General features: G+C 36.6%; 1 protein-coding gene across 1 annotated transcript in view; it reads right to left on the bottom strand.

The window, feature by feature from the left end:
• The window catches only part of LOC121732545, a 79,116-nt gene extending 64,276 nt beyond the window's left edge, over positions 1-14,840 (bottom strand). The window contains exon 1 of the mRNA XM_042122468.1: positions 14,654-14,840. The gene's annotated coding sequence lies outside the window, so the exon portion shown is untranslated. The remainder of the gene's footprint in view (positions 1-14,653) is intronic.
• Positions 14,841-19,506: the final 4,666 nt, after the last annotated feature.

The following is a 19,506-nucleotide window of genomic DNA, read 5'->3' as shown; positions in this document are numbered from 1 at the left end:
TTCTCTTTAAAAATAAGAAGACTGAAGTTTATAAAATTTATATACTCGTACTTAGTATGTAATTTTATATATTATTTCGCAAGACGTATAGTACCCACGTAATAATAATAATAGCACTAAAGGAAATAATATGCTGATGCTGTCTGTGACAAACGGAATCGCTGGTGTGAGGACATCTAAGGTAACTAAATATAAGCCGGGATCCAATTCCACTGCACTTAACGCTCACCACGCTCCAATCACTGCGACAGCTCATGCAGTACCTAGATTACAAATGCGTCAGCGAACTAACTAATTGTCTACTATCTGAATTATTGACCAAACAACTAAAATGGTAAAATCATTCACAAACACAGAAAGGACATAATATCCTAATCGGTCCAACCGTTTGGATGCTACGACACCATAGACAACACACACACACACATATAGAAAGGCACATGCGACCATAAACCTATAAACAGTATATATTAAGTCTATGCTTGCGACCCACAAACTTCTAACGCCTCTCTTTTTTTCGGGGGTAAAAAATCTAAGTGTAGAAAAGTGTAAAAGTTGTTAAAATGAACAAGAATGTCCGACAAGCACCAACAGTACTCTCAATGAATTATATCAGAACTAGACAACGTCCGCAACTCCGTTGCGCCAAAAGTCGTTTATCGCGTGGAAACCGTACATTTTTCCGGAATTTTCATTTCAAAAAATTTTGTTTTATCCCATGTCCTTTCCCGGGACTCAAATTTTCTCCATACCTCAGCAAAATAGGTTTAATGATTTGGGCTTGAATAGGTTATAGAGAGACAAACAGAGAAACAGACCAACAGACCATTTATAATATTAATTAAGTATTCATTAATATTTTTATGGCCCTTCGTTTTCTAGCCATTTTTATACAACATAAATAAAACAGAACGAGAAACGCATCAGCTTGTTAAAATTCATGTTACATTATCATATAGGATGTTTAGATGGAGGCAACTTGAACGGACGCCAAAAATGAAATCATATTTTTTGAAATCGCATCTCACTATTGCAAAAGCAAATGAAGACGTATGTGGATGAAGTGGGTAAACTAACAATTTGAAAATTGCATAAATGGAGGCTTTAGGACTGGGAAAATGATTTGAAATAAAAAAGTGGATGAATGTATAGCCAGACGATGAAGTATGTGAGATAGGGTTGATTCAGACCGCAACGCGACGAGGCGAGGCGAGGCGCGACGTGGCATAAATTTGTAGGGATTTGACAGATTTCAATTGCGTGAGACGTCTTGCAAATCTGTCAAATCTATACGTGGGAGAGCCATGCTTCGGCACGAATGGGCCGGCTCGACCGGATAAATACCACGTTCTCACAGAAAACCGGCGTGAAACAGCGCTTGCGCTGTGTTTCGCCGAGTGAGTGAGTTTACCGGAGGCCCAATCCCCTACCCTATTCCCTTTCCTACCCTCCCCTATTCCCTTCCCTTCCCTACCCTCCCCTATTACCCTATTCTCTCTTAAAAGGCCGGCAACGCACATGCAGCTCTTCTGATGCTGCGAGTGTCCATGGGCGACGGAAGTTGCTTTCCATCAGGTGACCCGTTTGCTCGTTCGCCCCCTTATTTCATAAAAAAAAAACTATATAAATTTAGAAATGCATTTACGCGTCGCGTTGCGATCTGAATCAACCCATACAAGGTTTGTTCAAATTATAAAGAAAAAAATTAGTAATTATTGCCCTTATGTTATAAGATCTTAGTTGTTCGCTTCACACACTTACATCTTTAAATATGAGGCCCTAGCCAAGACGTTTTCTTCATCTCTTTTTTATAGAATCGTCGAAAATGCATGGAATTTTCATTACACGGGTCGAACCTTAACTTTATTATATCGAATGCTTTATGTAATTCCATGTAATTTGATCGGCGATTCTATAAAGAAGCGATAAAAAGTCTTGGCTAAAGGGTCAGAAAATAGTATGGAAATCGTCACGGAGTCTTTACGACGGGGAAGGAATATCAGCATAATGTTTTGAATTTACATGAACATGCATTTGGGGAATAGAATTATCATTATCATTAGAGTCTCCTCCATCCTATTGTGAGTAACGAGCTCCATCGTTTACACTTTTTTGTTGTTTTTAGGGTTACATAAAACAGTCTTATGCCCAGTTTTTGAGTTTGTCTGACATTTTTGATGGATGGAGCGATGTTAATTATACTCCACTCGGGCTAACTTGTCGCTAGCGGTCGTTGACTCCCTGTCAAAAACGTGTCATTTTCCATATAAAGCTAGCGGTCATTGACAGGGAGTCAATGACCGCTAGCGACAAGTTAGCCCGAGTGGAGGATAGTTAATTTTTTGACGCTAGCCGATCAAAAGCGCAAGTGAATGAATCTCCACTCAAAAGGCTCAGAAATTAGGCAATAAAGCGAATTTGATCGCAACGGAGTTGCGGGCGTCATGTAGTAAGATTGACGAAAGCGGCTCTTATTGAAACTATAACAAATATGTTACAACACAATGGCTTGTGATTGGACGGCAGGCTGGAGTGAATTATTGTTTAATGTACGAGAACGCTGAGACAATTTGTTCATGCAACAATATAGCTCAATTAACGACCAAGTAAATACCAGCTGAAATGCGAGGGCAAATGTATGTACAATGTACAGTTGAAACCTAGTAAATGGGCGACATAATTTCATGCAGTTTTAGTTCCGGAGAAAGAAGTTTTTTGGATTAGTTCACGGATAGAAAGGCACCATACCGATATCTAAATAAAATACATATATAGTATTAGAAAGATTTGGTGGGTGACCCCGCTAAGTTCTCCGGACAGACACACACATAGGCAAACAGACAGAAACGTCAAATATATTATAACTAATAAGCAGGGAACAATTAATTATCGGACGTTTTCATCGGATGTTTTCCTCTGATGCGGCTTATTTCTATTTGATTAATACAAAACAAGTACAAAATACACTAAACTGTGCACATTGTCCAACATAAGTCGCGGACGCGACCTTGAGCGTTCGGACGTCCAAACCGAATCTGGCACGTCCGCGGATGCATGAACCGTGCACAAATTAAGCCGCATCCATCAGCCGCGACTCCGTCCGTCCGACTATTTGTTTCTAGTTTTACCCTCTGATTTCGTCGTAGGCGAAATGTAAAGATTTGATGTGTTGTATTTTATGGCAGATAGACAATTCAGTATAGTATGGCAGAGTCATTTGTTATTCTAGGATCGAATCGTATACAACTACAATGAAGTCTACAAATTAAACCTAATGGCTTGCACCCACGTTGTGGTAGTCACTTAGAGAAGCCGTAACATAGAACACATACAATGTTATTTACGACCTAAAGCCTAGCCTGAGAGGAATGAAGATTCTTTAGAACTATTTTATTTGATATTATCTTTATCTCTACCAGTGACGAGTATTGTGTTCTTAATAGTACTCCCGACGGAAATAAAAGTAATAATTATATAAAAATAACTCCCACAACGGTTTCGATGACCGAGTCCGGTTTCAAATCAGGCCGCGTAAGTGGCCTGGTTTGAAGGAGTAATTTTATAGTGCCCAAGTGTGTGCGTAATACACAAGAGCAGTACTCTATTCTTTGACTCTCATAACCCAGTGGGACGGACGACCGACACGACTGGCGAGAGATCAGGTGCAGGACTAACTATTTACATGCCCATCCGACGCATGGATCATCTTACTTGTCTGTCTGACAAGTAAGATGATCCATGCGTCATGATGATGATGAGGTGATAAGCCTGCATCGTCCTAAACTTGAAAATAACATATTTCCAACGCGGGAATCAAACCCACGACTTCCGAGCCAAGAGCCACGCTCTAAGCCACTGGACAACGGAGGCGTTGCAAAGCAATAATAAAGATAGAAAATAATAAATTATTTAGGTTAGGTAGCGAGCGGCAGCCTCAGCGAATCAATAATCTTTTAAGAGTCAGGTAAGTATCTCGTTATAGTATGGGTCAGCAGACTTGATGCTCTATTACCTTCCACCGGTGAACAACAAATTACGATTCATGTTTTTAACGAAAAGGTTCACTATTCTTAGGCCGTAGGGTTTACTTAATATAATGGGTTGGTTTTAATTAGGGTACTTTAATTTTGCGATACTTACATGTTGAATATTTTTTTAAACTACCACCATTACCAAATCTTAAATGTGCCTGAGTCATGGATCTATATAATATAATAAACATCTTAAATGATTTTAATAGTGTGACTGCCGCACTCAAAGTCGAACATTAATTACTTAAATGCTCTTAAATGTTATTAATTCAAAAGTTTGACTTAAGCCCCATTATTTGTCGGACTTTTCATTAAAATAAAAGTTAATCATAATTAAATGTCTCCAAGTATGGCGGTAAAAGTATTAAATATGAAGTTTTCGTTATCTGGTACCCGTAGAGCATAACACAAGGACCCGACTGACGTCGTGTGAAGCGCTAATTTTTAAAATAATTATTTTAAATAAAACGTTATTTTATTGTAATAATCATAAAACTTATAATCTGGTCGAACAACTTTTCATAAAAATATAGTTTGAACTTCGAACTTTATTATTTCGAATTTCAAAGCTATTTCGCCTTTGAGCTCAACACAGGTGTTCCCCGCGTTCTATTGAATTTAACGAACTAGAAAAAAAACTTAATAACAATTCCACAATACGGCATTCTAAACACAAAACCAATAAGAGAGTGAAAAGCTGAATGCTAGAAATCCTGCGATCTACGCTCTAAAATTACGCGTTGGGAATTTTTGCTGAATTTCATAGATCATATTTCATTTTTATGTTTTTCGTTTTTTATCACGGCATAACACCAAATGCACCATTCTTTAGAAAATGGAGAGAAAGCACTTCTTTATGCTCTATGAAACGGGCAAACCACACGCCTGTGGCTACTTCATATTTTCACAACACTGAAATTATAAAAGCGCTGAACCCTATCGTAGCACACTTTTCGGAATAGGTTTTGTCCATAAATAATGAGGAACTGTTTAGAAAGTATTCTAAGGAAAATTTAATTTTCAAAAATTGATTATTTTCAACAACATAATGATCGCAACTTCGTTACGTACATTTTCCAGGATAAAAAGTATCCAATGTCATTTCCCAACTCAAAGTATCTCCTTTCCGAATTAAAACATGAAAAGGTAACAAAAAACTAGATACATTCACTTCTATTTTTTGTCTTTATAATTAGGATGGATTTAAGATCAATATATATATTTTTTTTTTTATGAAATAAGGGGGCAAACGAGCAAACGGGTCACCTGATGGAAAGCAACTTCCGTCGCCCATGGACACTCGCAGCATCAGAGGCGCTGCAGGTGCGTTGCCGGCCTTTTAAGAGGGAATAGGGTAATAGGGGAGGGTAGGGAAGGGAAGGAAATAGGGGAGGGTAGGGAAGGGAAGGGAATAGGATAGGGGATTGGGCCTCCGGTAAACTCACTCACTCGGCGAAACACAGCGCAAGCGCTGTTTTACGCCGGTTTTCTGTGAGAACGTGGTATTTCTCCGGTCGAGCCGGCCCATTCGTGCCGAAGCATGGCTCTCCCACGTTTATTTTAATGGCTCTCTTTACAGTTAAAATACGTATGTATTTCTTAATGGAAGCTATTATAAAGACGTCTTCGGCATCCAAAACCGAAGCTTACGCTTCATTTTTTCCATTTAGTTCTTATGTATTTCTTAATGGAAGCTATTATAAAGACGACTTCGGCACACACAACCGAAGAATACGCTTCATTTTTTCCATTTAGTTCTGAGTATTAAGCTACCAAATATTCGGTACATCTTGCAGGCAGTTCCTGAGTGGAAATGTAGTTGGCAAAAAACCAATTGGGAGTTCAGTGTGTTTGCGAAAGGCGCCGTGGTAATAAGAGCGGTGTTTGATCAAAGAAATTGGATGCATTCATCAAATGTCCTAGTAGTCTCCTAGCTTATGATAGCTATTTCGAATTTGTAATTTTTGATGCACCTTTAAACCTAGGAAGTAAAGAAGGGTAGTATTACTAATATTCTACTAATCCTACACGTAATGATGGCAAAATTTTGTTATTTTTTCGTTCAAAAAGCTGGTGAACTGTTGATAAGATTATAGAACATTGAAGCTATGGTCTGCTACTTATAATCAAAATAATCTGGAGAGCAAATAATAGTTTTGCTAATAATATCCTTGTAACCCAACTCTTAACCCACAAGTTTCTTTACTAAAAACTAGTAAACTGTTGTTGTTGAGATTTGGTATGGTAGTAGATTTCAGTCAAGGATATAGGCTACTTATAATTTCAAAAAATTAAAGTGTTCCCGTGGGTAAGAGATTAACGCAGTTGTAGCTGCACGCTAAAGGTCAATTCAGACCGCAACGCGACGCGTAGATGCATTTTTAAATTTGTATGGATTTGACAGATTTCAATTGTGTGAGACGTCATGCAAGTTACATTGAAATCTGTCAAATCCATATAGTTTTTAAAAATGCATCTACGCGTCGCGTTGCGGTCTGAATATACCCTAACGCTTGTTGATTATGAAAATACAAAAAATACAGACACACTTTCACATTTATAATATTAGTATGGATGTAGGGCGAATCGATGACAAAATCACAAAACTGTATTTAATTTGAATTCATTGCAAATAAAATGCTATGCACCTTTTGCCCTGAAATATCTAATAGATCAATAATAATTAAAGCAAAACCTAGTTCAAAATAAATGCTTTTAGTTTCGGCATATTAACCTCGTACGCGAACGTAACACGCAATTTATTTTAAAAGTTTAAACGAGATCGTCGGCATTCACACATCAAATAAAGCAACAAAAATAGTTGTCGAAATAATTTGAAATGGAACAGTCCAAACTAAAGAGGAGAGCAAACTTAAAAGCCAAATTGTAATAATTGTGTTGCAAATAGACACAATTATAGTAAACTACTACTCGCCCCGACTTCGCACGGATGCAATGCTGATACTTAATTGCTCTAGTTTTGTAAATTGCTTCTAAAACTATAATAATAAGTATATTTTCTTTTGTATATTACGCATATTTTGTATATTTCTTTTGTATATACGCATTTCCTAGAATATCACATCAATGTATTATGTAGTTTTAAAGACGGATGAGAAATAATGAAAAACAGATCAGCACACACGATGCAGATCGCAAATATAAAAGTATACGCAGAATTTATTTTGATGGCAGAAAAGGTGGTTGTGATGGTACAGTCGTGAATTTATTTTTCAAAGGAGATGTTATTCGTTTTATGGAAGAAGTAATTAACAAACTATTAAAGTAGTTTTTGTTTGAAATGCCTAATTGTGAAATAAAAAACAATTTAATACCAAACAATCTCCTTTTTTCTGATGATCATTCCTTGATAATTTTATCATAAATATTTAAATTTTCTCGATAAAAACATTGATAACACTAACCAGAGCCTGTAGTTAAGACCTTTTCTTTATCGATTCTTTATAGAATCGTCGATCAAAATGTATAGAATTGACATAAGACGAGTCGAACGTCAACGTCATATTCGCGAATTTTTAGTCAATTCCATACATTTTGATCGGCGATTCTATAGAAAAGCGATAAAGAAAAGCAACTTTCTATTGCGATGCCATTAAAAAAAATTAAAAAAAAAATTCTTCATACATTATCACTCCACCCTAATACATAGACAGACCGGAGAAAGTGTATTTTATTTTAAGTATATTTTATATTTATTAGTGTATTTCTATAGGTTTAAAGTATAAGTTTTGACGTTATATCATATTTTTTATGTAAATATTCATATATTACCCTACTATGCAAATATACTATTATACTATCGTTATTTAAGAGAAGCAGTTATCCCTGGGATAATGCTTCCAGAAGAATTTTGTCTAAACTGCCATGGCCCATCGAGTATTGACAACACCAAAGGCTCGAACCTGCACCCTCTCGATTGCCAATCAAAAGGCCACAGAATAATTCCGAAGATCCTCGACTCTACCCCATATATAACAATAATTAGGATATAATGAAATCGCCTAGTAATCTCCAGAACGTCTGTTACAGCATGCAGCTGTATAGCGGAGTAATTAACTTACAGCGCTACTTGAAATGTTACGGAACTCAATTCATTACAATGCAATGTAGAAAATAGTCGCGTATTTTTAAAAGGCTTAAAAGTTTAGCTGGATTTTTGAGATTCTATGTTTAAATTATAATTTAGATTGCAATTACTAAGAGTAAATTAAGTAGTTTCATTGTGGTGTTTATGGTATTTGATGTTTTTTGCCAGGAGTTCTCAACCTATTCAGTAGTATTTTGATAGGCTATGTTAATCCATTAACATTAACTTATAGTTAATAACATTAACTTATAGACATAGCTGATATATATATAAATTACACTTAAACAACTTGGTATAGATTGATATTATAAATATAATACCAGTTTAATGCCAGGTTTTTAGGGTTCCGTAGTCAACAAGGAACTCTTATAGTTTCGGTCGGTCCGTCCGTCTGTCCGTCTGCCTGTCTGTTCACAGTTTTGCTCAGAGACTATAGGACCTACAAAGCTGTAATTCGGCATAATGCACACATTAATGATGCCGACAATAGTATATAATAATAAAATCTTAAAACATTTTTTTTTTATGGGACCTCCCCAACACATCAAGCTAGGATGAATTTTTTTCGCGCCCACCCCACCGTGTAACGTGTCGTTGGATAGGTTTTTAAAAAAAAAATTGAAAATATGTAAAAAAAATCACGAGAGTACGAATATATGCTGAATTTAAAAGGAAAACTATCACGGCTAACCAGACTTCATAAGTTATTTAGTAACTAGATGACGCCCACAACTCCGTTGCGCCAAACTTCGTTTATTACGCGGGAACCGCACATTTTCCTGGGATGAAAAGTATCCTATGTCATTTCCCGGGGGCCGGGACTCAAAGTATCTCCATACCAAATTTCAGCAAAAACTGTTCAACGGTTTGGGCGTGAAGAGGTAACATACAGACGGACAGACAAACGAACAGACAGACAGACACACTTTCGCATTTATAATATTAGTACGGAAGTATGGATAGTCGATCAACTAAAAAAATGTATTCGCCGAAGTATAAAGGAACTTTTCGCTCAAATTCCTTTGAACGTAACTGAGATGATGTTGTTAAGCTGTTAACACAACAGACGTTGATGAAATTCGGGCCGAATCTATTGATTTAACGGAGCTTATCTTAGTTTACAACATATACAACACATTTTCCGTATAGACAACATAATCCCAAATCTAATTTGAATTCGTTCAACTTTAGCAACAACTCACTCTCTCTCACACACATTTATATAATTAGTATAGAATTAAAAATATATATTTCCACATCTCACCAACACAAAGCAGCCTATTCAGAACCGATAGCAATACTCATCCAAAATCGCAAACAAGAATCCACTTACCGCATACAGAATATAAACAGAATGGATGAGCGAGGAAAAATTCTCTTTATTCATATATCTTCCAGCAAACCGTTCGCAAATGATTTCCTTATTTCCCTGTGACCTAAAAATAAACTTCAATAGAGAATGATATGCAAAAATCCGTTGCGCTTTTCCGAGGGTAGTGAACTAAATTTTGTTGTGACTATACACTTCATAAGCATGCTATAGATCAGGGATCACCAATTAGTTTCGCTCGGGGTCCATTTTAGGAAATGAAATGACCTTCGCGGTCCGCACATTTTATACAAAAAATATTAAACAAAGGTAATTACGGAAATTACAAAGGTATTTATTTACATATCAATCAGAAAAGTGTCAATTTTTGTAGCTATATCATCTCTCTGTTGCAAGCTATTGATATTAAATCCTATAAGACGAGACCGAAATTTATTTTTAAAGGAAGTTCATCTTCGAAAATGCTTGGTCCGCACACAATGGGTCGGCGGTCCAGATGCGGACCGCGGTCCGCTATTTGGTGACCCCTGCTATAGATGTTACCTGAATACAATGATGACAAAATGTTTATCTGTATTATGTTTTTTTACCGTAGCGGCTAATGCGACTGATCTGAATTTAACGAATGTGGTGTTAATAAATTCGTATTTATAATTAGTAATTACAAATCTTATATCTAAATTTTCTTAGTAATGTTCCAATTTGTTATTGTGACAATATGTAATTTGCTTACGTTTCTGAGTTTTTTGACTTTGTATATTTAGTATGATTTACTGAGAGTATGATAGAGCTTCCAATTAGCTAACCTCGAATACATTAACCACTTAACTTTGACGACCTCTGTGGCTCAATGGTTGAGTGTGTGGCAGCTCAAGCCGGAGGTCGCGGGTTCGAATCCCGCCGATGGAACAAAAAGTTTTCATTGTTCCCGGGTCTGGATGTGTATTAAATATGTGTATGATATAATAAAAATCTTAAATATATGTATAGTATACAAGTATTAAATATATTTCCGTTGTCTGGTACCTGTAACACAAGTCCTTTAGGTACTTAGCACGGTTCCAGACTGACGTGGTGTGAAGCGTTCATAGATATTATTATTAACAACACTCTTAGAAAGATAAATATCCTGTTATAAAATACAGAAACTGTAACACTACAGTAGGTAGTCAAATATTGAAAATAACATTCATAACCTAAATATATTACTGCTGACTTAGCAAATGGTATATTTTTATTGTTACATAATATACAAAAGAGAATATAAAAGTTTAGAACTTGGCATACATAAAGCTATCAAGTGAGTATCCTACTCAAGGCTCATACGGGCTTGATTGACATTTGCGTGGGTAGTCGCATCTATTTCGTTTAGATTCAGTCTGGAACCCGTAATTATTGTTTTCCGATAGAGTGACAGGCAGTTTATAGGGAGCCTATTATATATTCTGTGACGCTGGCAAAGGTTACCTTACTGAATTAGTAGGCAGTAAAAAATGATACTACTATTGATTATGGTCCAATTCCACTAGTAATTTACACATTTATTAGCGCACCCTTGTAATAAAATATTTACTAATATTGTGTGTTAATCACTTTTTTTTTATGAAATAAGGGGGCAAACGTGCAAACGGGTCACCTGATGGAAAGCCACTTCCGTCGCCCATGGACACTCGCAGCATCAGAAGAGCTGCAGGTGCGTTGCCGGCCTTTTACGAGGGAATAAGGTAATAGGGGAGGGTAGAGGTGGGAAGGGAAGGGAATAGGGGAGGGTAGGGAAGGGAATAGGGTAGGGGATTGGGCCTGCGGTAAACTCACTCACTCGGCGAAACGCAGCGCAAGCGCTGTTTCACGCCGGTTTTCTGTGAGAACGCGGTATTTCCCCGGTCGAGCCGGCCCATTCGTCGCGAAGCATGGCTCTCCCACGTCTACTACTTGAACTTGTGGACTGTATATTGATGTAAATTATAAAATAAAGATAAAGTTATTACGTTTATAGAAGAATAGATATTGATGGGCGGACGTGAAGTGGGCCGACATTCCGGTGTTGCTAGATGCCGCGGCGGAAGACGTCAGCTGGATACTTGCGTTTTAACCCATTAAAAAAAAGTAATGACCGCGTGTGGTCATTCTAAGACGGAATCGCGTACAAATATTATAAAATAAGTAATCCGGTAAACTTTTTTAATCACTTTCCTCCTAATACCTTCCATAGACTGCCACGAATATTTCAAGACTATTTATAAATAAAATTGACCAAGTCGGTTCAGCCGTTCTCGAGGTAAAGCGAGTGCGAGACGTATTAAATTTATAAACATTTCCTTTTTATTTATACAGATGAGGTAGGTTTATTGCGGCAAAATGCACAGTTTCCGCCCCTAAAAACAAATTTCGGCGAAAGTTGCGGGCTTCTTATTAATTTTGCAAGGATTTAGAAGAAATTACCGCGCAAAATCAGATATCTGTTTGCAGGCGCACGTAAACCATACCATCTAAATTAATGTTCAGCTGGTCGGAACCAATGGGCGTAGTTAAAATGAAGTAGCAGATCAAATGCAATCGCAGATACTTCCACAGTAATATCATACTGTATATTATGTAGTAACAAATTCGTTGAACAAAGACTATTTTGACGCGGCGCGTTGTTTGACTACTTAAAGTATTCAGAAATCTACAGGGTGTAACAAAAATAAGTGATAATACTTTAGGGTGTGTATGTGTTCCTTATAGAGAGTTCACTGTGAAAGTAGCAGCACTGAAAGACCTTTTTTTTTCACTTTTGTATGGGCAAGCGCCCGAACGTCACGAGTTTCCCCATACAAAAGTGAAAAAAAAATTTGGTCTTTCAGCGCTGCTATTTTCACAGTGAACTCTCTATAAGGAACACATACACACCCTAAAGTATTATCACTTATTTTTGTTACACCTTGTATATATACGTGAGCCAAAAACTTTGTATCCCTTTTGACGAAAAATGGGGAAACGTAGGTGAATGAAATTTTGCACAGTTATAGTTTATATGGTGAAGGAGTGCATCGAGCTAGTATTATTTTGAAATTATGCTTTTATCATACATTTTTTTAACAAATAAAATATTACACACACACACTAGGAAAAATGACAGATTTTTGAGTGACAAGCCTATATATACGAATTAAACTCTTTTATTTATGTTTGAAGTCTGTTGACAATAAGGTGACAAACTGAAAATGGATTATAGTTTTTTTATTGAATCTGAGATACTATTAGATAATGCTTACACGGCCAGTCTGAGATCAGCTGAGTCCCAGAGTCAAGAGTTGAAAAATATAATTATGATAAAGTCAATATTTTTTACAAAATATAGGTAGTAGTCCTAATGTCGTTGAAACTAAGGTCGAATTTCGACCATTGGGCGATCTCTAGTCATACTTTCTGTCTACTCTGCTAGTAGCTTGTACATTTAGACAGAATAGTATGAATCATCCCCAATAAAAAAAATATTTCATTTGATCTATATTAATAGCCGATATCAAATAAAGATTTTACCAGAATTACTAAGGAAGTGGTTTATTCCTACCGTGCTGCTTCATGCTTGAAGCAGCATGCTTGGTCTTTTAAGCCGAATCAATTTTAAAGATACTCATATGACGAAGAAAAGGACATAGGATATTTTTATACAGTTCCTGGCCTGGAAAATAGTTAATTACAAAAGTAATTGCGAGATGCATCTCATTTATACCACAACTAGATGACGCCCGCAACTCCGTTGCGCCAAAATTCATTTATCGCGCAGGAATCGTACATTTTTGCGGGATAAAAAGCGTCCTATGTCCTTTCCGTGATTCAAAGTATCTCCATACCAAATTTCAGAAAAATCGGATTAGTGGTTTGGGCATGAAGAGGTAACAGACAGACTATCGTATTTATAATATTAAGTACGGATACTAACATAACATGATAATTTATTCCGTAGGGTTTATACAAAGTCTTAAAGTATTTATTTGCGTTTGTAACGAGATTACGTTACAGGGTTCTAAGCTCGGAGTCATTGTTATTTTATGTTTGTCCCCATGTGTTTATGGAGGAAGTGAAACGATCCCTTGAATTGTATTACTGAAATCAATATAGGCCATTCCTATGTTAAACTGATTTTGTGGAAGCTTTAGCATAAAAGATCTCCAAACTACTTTAATTCTTGTATTTTTATTTTTGAGTATGTTTTTAAGAAATGACAAAAATCGTTAGGACTTATGTATGCAAGTTTATCTGGTTTTGGATATCTTAATGTTGATAATCCAAATCCCAAAAAACATACAATTATATTAGAACATTTAAACGTTGCCGCTTTACTATGTCAACATGATGTCAACATTTTTCCCGAAACTGAAAGTCAATTTTTAATAAATTTTCTGTATGAAATCTTTTAGAATTTTTTTTAAGAAATGGACCAACATTTTTACCGCGAAGAAGTGACAGACAGGGACATTTTCGCGTGTGTAATATTAGTATGTACTGGATTTATCCGATTCGTTGATTCATTCGAAAACCTAACTCTATATTCGATTCAATTAATACAACAATCACTTACCATCGAAGCCGTGGGCTCGTTTGCACTCAAGTAAAAAAAAAAACATGTTGACCTCAATACAGCTTGCGAATACTTGATAATACTAACATAGAATATCATTGATGATAACAGTTATCATCAATGATATTCTATGTTAGTATTCTAGAAACTCATTGGTTATCATACCATACCATGCTTGTTGCACCTCCCCTCATTTTTACACCTTATCGAAACTTACGAATATCTTTTGCGAATATTCGAACTAACTAAATTTCTAAGTATGAGAGACACTCTCACAATTAGAAATAATTTTTTAATCAATCATTTTAATGTTGATTTTAATTTTGTATGAAAACAATTTAAAAAATCAGATGAACGGTACTGTATTTTACAAGAAGTCCGAAATGAAATCTAACAAACAATAAATTAAAAATTTTGGGTCAAGATTTTAGCAGCGAAACAAAAGTTTTTAATAAGGCTCATTCGGAAGCACCGACATGAAAATCTTTGCGTAAAAGTTTAAATGCCGACCACGAAGCCTCGGGAATCTTCAATAAAATCTGTTCCAAATTAAAATACGTAATAAAAAATGCGTTAAAAAATGTAACAAGTGCTACTAAAAGGCAAAAATTACTCACAATTCGGGCGTGCGAATGCCGGTAATCCTCTAAACGGAGCGCACCACGTATAGACACTTAACTTTCATTTTTTTAATTAAACCACTGCACGGTACAAATTTGATATTAAAGATTCATGGTTTCGCCGGGTGCGATGCGCAGGTCTTGCGCCACCTGTCGCTGATGCTGGGCAGACGCGGCGTGCGGCGGCGGCGGAGGCTCCCGAGCGACTGCTGCCCGGGCACGTGGGCCCGGCGCCGGTCGCCGCCCAGGTGCACTTGCACCCCCACCCTCCGCCCCCGCCCAGAGCTAGTGCTGCGAACAGAACGGAAATTGACATAAGGGGTACATGTGACTAATAAAAATTTGGTTTTTAGCTCGTTATTACACTATTGATTGCTAGAGTAAGTGGACCCCCAGACTATCAATTTTATTGTGCAATATCATTGAATAATATTATTGACCTATGTATATTTTGACAAAAAGATTGAAATTGACGGTTAATAATATTGCGGAATACGTGATATTGCACAATAAAATTGATCGTCTAGGGGTAGGTTCCCGCTAAGGCCTAACTTACATTACAGCTACAGCTATTAAAAAGTCACTTTGTGGTAGTTTCGACATGAAAATAGTGATCCAACTGTTGAGTACCAAAGTTGTATAATCTAAAATTAAAACGCCAGCTTGGAGTACTGTAGAACTAAAAATAATGTATGAAGTATGGCAAAATACTGTTGAGAACTCCCGATTGTAATCCTGTCTACAGGACTTGAAGAACATTTCAATCAACTGTCAATTATTCTGACTGCGACTCGCGTGGCAGTTTTATATACTGTTTACTCTGCTGACCATTAATATTTACAGAACTTGAAGGTCTACAGGAAAGGATTTGTCAATTCTGACTGAGACTCACGTGACAATTTTTTTTACTGTTTATTCTTCTAACCAACAATGTCTACAGGACTTAAAGGTCTACAGGACAGGATCTGTCAATTCTGACAGCCCCGCGCGCCTCTACCGCGTCGACGCACTCGCTGCACCCTCCGGCATTCTGTCTGCACGTTCATACTCCATTTTAAAATAAAACTCTAATTAAAACTGCGTGCATTAAAATTTTCTGCTCATTTTTGCTCCTTTTCCATATATTTTCGTTTTTGTTTTACGCCTTTTATGGCTTTGATTACGCGTAATTAAAAATTAAACCGCATATCTTAAATGATTTATGAAATAAATTGAATAACATAGAGTAAAGTAAAGTAAGAAGTTATTTATTTGCTCAAATTACATAGTATGATATAAGAGCAACTAGGTTAGTACATGTTAGTATGGTTGCGTGTGTGTATGTGTGTGTGTGTGTGGGTGTGTGTGTGTGTGTGTGTGTGGCTGTTTATGTTCATGAATGTTCAAATCGAATATCGAGATATTCGATTTGAACTCTTAGCCTAGTAAACGAATTCCCAAAATGGGGGTCTGCTTGGAATAGAAATAGAATAGAATTGAAATACAATGTAAGTACAAATAAAAGAAAAGATAAGAGTTTTATATTTAAAAAAGTTCAAGTTAATTACTTTTTTACTCTTGCAATAATTAAAATTAATCTACTTTTCTTCTGATATTATACTATCACAACACAATGCTGTGATAGTATAATCTTGTATTGCATGTAATTTTTGTGTCTGAGCGGAACGCTTACAAACTGCTAGTTCAGTTTGGCGTATTAATGTATACTAGAGATCGCCCAATGGTCGAAATTCGACCTTAGTTTCAACGACATTAGGACTACTATATTTTGTAAAAAATATTGATTTTATAATATTTTTTCAACTCTTGTCCCTGGGACTCAGCTGATCTCAGACTGGCCGTGTAAGCATTGTCTAATAGTATCTCAGATTCAATAAAAAAACTATAATCCATTTTCAGTTTGTCACCTTATTGTCAACAGACTTCAAACATAAATAAAAGAGTATAATTCGTATGTATAGGCTTGTCACTCAAAAATCCGTCATCTCCTATGTGTGTGTGTGTTGTAGTGTGTGTAATGTTTTATTTATTAAAAAAATGTATGATAAAAGCATGATTTCAAAATAATAATAGCTCGATGCACTCCTTCACCATATAAACTACAACTGTACGAAATTTCATTCACCTACGTTTCCCCATTTTCGTAAAAAGGGTTACAAAGTTTTTCGTTCGCGTATTAATTTGTCAATCCACAATTATAAATCAAATAATAATCATCTTATCCTCTAGGAAGTTAAAAAATTCCTAACTAGATGATGCCTGCAACTCCGTTGCGCCAGAATTCGTTTATCGCGCGGGAGCCGTAAGTTTTTCCGGAATAAAAAGTATCGTGTGTCCTTTCCAGAGACTCAAAGTATAAACCATATCAAATTTCAGCAAAATCGGTTTAGCGGTTTGGGCGTGAAGAGGTAACATACATTCAGACAGACAGACAGATAGACAGCTAGACAGACAAACTTTCGCGTTTATAATATTAGTAAGTATAATATAATAATAAAAACTTCACACCACGTCAGTCCGCCCCGTGCTAAGTACCTGAAACCGAAGGACTTGTGTACCAGACAACGGAAATATATTTAATACTTTTATACTATACATATATTTAAGTTCTTCGTTATATTATATACATAGTTAATATAATATAGTATAGTATGGATATAACCCAGACCACGGACACGGACAAAAAGTTTTAGATTGAGACTTTGCGCTACGCGGTGCTACGAACTTCGTCCTCTACCCTCTACGAAGTGCTACGCCATTTGAACACGTGACCACACGAGTTTAGTTTGTATATCTTTATTCGTACTATTTTTAACCCCCGACGAAAAAGGGGGCTGTTGTAAATTTGGTGTAGCTGTCTGTGTGTCTATCTGCTACTTATTGTGTGGCATCGTGCATCCAAACGAGTAGACAGTTTTTGATCCAGTGTATCTAGTAGTTTGAACGCGCTAATCTCAGGAACTACTGGTTCGATTTTTTTCGATGATTTTCGATGCTCAAGTCGCATGCGCGAAGCGGACACGATCGCACGCTATCGATGCGCCTTGGCCGATGCGCGACGTACGATTTGCTTACATATAATATAATTTATAAATCACCTATAAACTTTCACCAAAACTACATTCATCCCAACTGACTACAACAAGTGGTGAAAATGGTCAAGTGTGTCCAGTGTGTAAAGGTCATAACCAAGAAATTACCTGGATTGCAGTGTGGACGGTGTAATAAATGGCTCCACGCCTCGTGTGCACTACTAACAACCGAGCAGCTAAACACCCTCAATTCCACAGAATCCGTGGACTGGAAATGCAAGGCCTGCACAAGTGGTGCGAAAACTAAAAGATTATCATGCATCCTACAAGATGAGGACGACGATGATAAAACTGACCCGGAAGCCTACCACGCCGCCGCCAACATGGACGCCGCAGGAATTTTACAACTTTTACGCCGAGAGATACGTCAGGATATCAAAGAAGCCATAAAATCTGAGCTACAGGAGACTCTGAGATATTTTTCCGATAAGATCGATGAATACGAATATAAGATTACCGAGTACGAAAAACACAACAAACAGTTGGCAAATCAATTGATTGAGGTTAAAAACAATTACAAGAACATAAACACAAAATACGAGAGCTTGGAAATGAAATTCAACCAAATGGCACAAGCACAACTATCGAATCAGCTTGAAATTTGTGGTATCGACGAGAAGGACTCCGAAAATCCGAACGAAATAGCAAAATCTATTGCTGTCACAATAAAGCAAAATCCAGAAGACGTGATCAAAGCCTACAGGAAGAAAAAAGTGATACGGCAGAACAAGGCCCTCCAAAAACCTGTGCCGTCGGTCATCGTGGTGTCACTTAGGGATGGAATACGTGATGGGTGGCTGTCGTCAGCAAGATCGTCGAGTATATGCAGCGACAATCCTCGAAAAGTATACCTACGTGAATCTCTCACCCCCTCTAATGCCTACTTGCTGTGGAAAACCAAAGAAGCTCTCAAAGGATCATATACCTACATCTGGTGCAAGCAAGGGAATGTGCTAATTAGAAAACATGATAAGGACAAAATAATTAATGTGCAATCAATAATGCATCTAGAAAAAATCAAATCGGACACTAAAGGTTAAATCTTTATTTTTATTATGTTATTAGTCATTAGTTAATCGTAAGAATGGATGATAGTCCTCCTTTTATAGCTGAGTACAAGTGTAATTCATGGAATGACTTTGCAGGTCAAATACCTAATAGCTCATTGTTATTATTTCATGTCAATATACGATCTCTTCTCAAAAACTTTGACTTTTTGGAATATACTGTACTCAGCTCTGAAAAAACCATTCATATTGTTTTAATCTCCGAAGCTAATGTAAAGGAAGATTATATAAATATGTTTAGGATAAAAGGATACAACTTGTATTACAACCTAAGAACAAACAGAAAAGGTGGTGGATTAGTGCTGTATGTACATAACAGTATTGATTTTTCAAAAAATAATATTTCAGTTAAAAATTTTGAGTGCATAACAGGTGATATAATATTAAACCAAAAATACAACATAGGGTTATGTGCAGTATACAGGCCGCCAAACACAAACAAACACGATTTTATCTTTGAACTAACTTCCACGATTTCCAAATGCAAACCTAAACAAACTTTCATACTAATCGGAGATACAAATATTAATATAAAACAGTCATGCCTCATAACAAAAAGTTATCTCGATTCCCTTATAAATGTAGGTCTAGAAAGCTGCATAAATAACTTTACCCGCATAGAAACCTATAACAATCAAACGGTAACTTCATCATGCATAGATCATATTTTTGTACGTAGCTCTCAAGGTCA

Source organism: Aricia agestis, chromosome 12, assembly GCF_905147365.1.
Source record: "Aricia agestis chromosome 12, ilAriAges1.1, whole genome shotgun sequence".
In the NCBI taxonomy this organism is placed as follows: domain Eukaryota; kingdom Metazoa; phylum Arthropoda; class Insecta; order Lepidoptera; family Lycaenidae; genus Aricia; species Aricia agestis.
Note: the sequence above shows the minus strand (reverse complement) of the source record. Positions and strands in the feature narration are given on the sequence as shown.